Genomic DNA, 2,207 nt, shown 5'->3' on the forward strand with positions numbered 1-2,207 from the left:
GTGACCTCCAGTCTAAACAGAAACCATATCTCAATTAATCGTACGCCTTGTCTACGAAAATAGAGCCCTTAATGTTACTTGTACCTTCGTTGAAGATAGAATTCTTGACGTGAGAGCAACACGGACACTATCTTTCTGTTTTGCCTGAGTTATTTTTTTATTCAATAGTGTTGCTTGTAAAACTATAACTGTAAAAATGAGTTTTAATAGATGCTCGGTTCTGTACATGCCATACACCTGATCGTATACTGAAACTATAGTAAAACTGTAGTAGTACTGTTGGTAGGTACAGTATGGTATGTGTCAACATGTCAGGATGGCCGAGCGGTCTAAGGCGCTACGTTCAGGTCGTAGTCTACTCTGTAGGCGTGGGTTCGAATCCCACTTCTGACAGCAAGAGTTTTCTGAAATTTCCCCTTGTGGGACTCATGAAGTCATATCTTAACAGTGCTGTATCTTGACCCTTTAAGAGATCTAGCCATCATGTCTGCTTTATTTGTTGTATTTGCAACCAACAATCGTACATTTATTATTCCAAATTATTATATTTGTATTAATTTAGTCATTATTTAAACATCATGTAATATAGATTTGACCAACATCCCCCAAATACGGACCCCACATTTGAAATATGTCTTGATGTTAATGTCAGATGTTGTATTGTAAGACTGGCCTTCAGACATCACTTTGAAGAAAGTGGTCTCTGTTAGTTCTTCACACAACAGTGACTTGTTCTTGTTCTTCTCCTGCTTGTTCATAAATCACTGTCATGGCTATTAACGTCTTGACTGGAAACACTTTGATCAGAGAGGACAAAAAACCAAACAGAGGGGATGTTGACATTTCATTTATGAGGAGCACTTGTAGGGTGGACATCTTTTTCCAACTGGATTTGCCATCTAATTGACCGCAGACTTTTTACATTACAACCACCAATGCTTCACTGTGACCAGAACTTTTGGTATAAATGTAGCCTTACTGTACAGTCCAATGAGGTCTGATACCAGGGTAGTAATACAGTCGTCCCTCGCCACTTGGCAGTTTGAATTTTGCAGCTTCATTTGATTAAAAATATATATTAATTAAGGAATTATTCTGTTTTATGGTTGAATATGGCCTGTTGTTAGTCAAAACATGCATATTTAAGCAAAGTGTATCTATTGTTTTCCATAATTAACCGATTTAATACCAAAGATGTAGTTATACATTTTTATAACCCTGACTGCCTGATCCTAACAACGTATTTATACGATATGTTTTTTTTAACAAGAGGTAAAAAGAGGTGATGACATACTTCCTCTCTTTTCCCCTGGACACATTTATGATTACACATATGAGCAAGTGTCTTGTTTATGTCTTAAATGACTTATTTACCCTTATAATGTTTAAAAAAAAACGTATTTAGATGGTTGTAAACAGGTTCTCTATGCTGTAAATGAAAATATTCCATTTATTCTATGCTGAAATTCACATACACATTGGAATTAGTGTACATGTTTTGACACTGTTACTGTTACCATAATAATATGTTTATTAGTGGTGCAAACATGCACTGTATCATAACTATCTGTTTTATTACATAATAGAGGTATTAGCGGCTAGGTGTAGGCGTTTATCAAGTATGTAAACAGAAAACTAACATATTCTTTTTGCAACCTTAAACAGGCCTCCACCTTGAGGAGGGGGATTTGTGCAGAGCCTGGTAAGATATTTGACCTACACACACACACACACACACACACACACACACACACACACACACACACACACACACACACACACACACACACATTAGTGCAAGGTAGCATGTCACAGGCCAGTAAAAGACCTGAGAGTGCTTCAGCAGGTATATGTCACCTCATCCTGCTCTTTGATTTGCACAGACACTTCCCTTTAGCATGGGACTGACAAATACACACACATACTCACAAAACCACACTCCCTTTGGTGTGTTCCACAAAATAACCTTTGCATGTATTTGTAGCAAGTGATGCCTGAAATATTGTGAATGAAATGCCACTTGGGATGCTGGTGTTTTCTAAACGTGAAATCATTTTCGTATTAGTTTGGGCTCTGCCTTCACAGAGTATGTACTGTTGACAATTTGTAGTGGCGTAAGCCTCCTCAATGTATGAAGATGCTCACAGGGGGAAGCAGGACTTGACGCAGAAGCCTTAAATAGTACAAATGAGTCCCAATCTCTATTT

At 37.7% G+C, this 2,207-nt stretch overlaps 1 non-coding gene across 1 annotated transcript; it reads left to right on the top strand.

Annotated features, from left to right (window-relative positions):
• Positions 1-310: 310 nt before the first annotated feature.
• trnal-cag (transfer RNA leucine (anticodon CAG)) lies at positions 311-393 on the top strand. Its single transcript has one exon. It is a non-coding gene; the product is annotated as a tRNA-Leu (tRNA).
• The last annotated feature ends 1,814 nt before the right edge of the window (positions 394-2,207 follow it).

Source organism: Doryrhamphus excisus, linkage group LG13 (assembly GCF_037039965.1).
Source record: "Doryrhamphus excisus strain RoL-2023G ecotype Guam linkage group LG13, RoL_Dexc_Guam_v1.1, whole genome shotgun sequence".
NCBI classification, from domain to species: Eukaryota; Metazoa; Chordata; class Actinopteri; order Syngnathiformes; family Syngnathidae; genus Doryrhamphus; species Doryrhamphus excisus.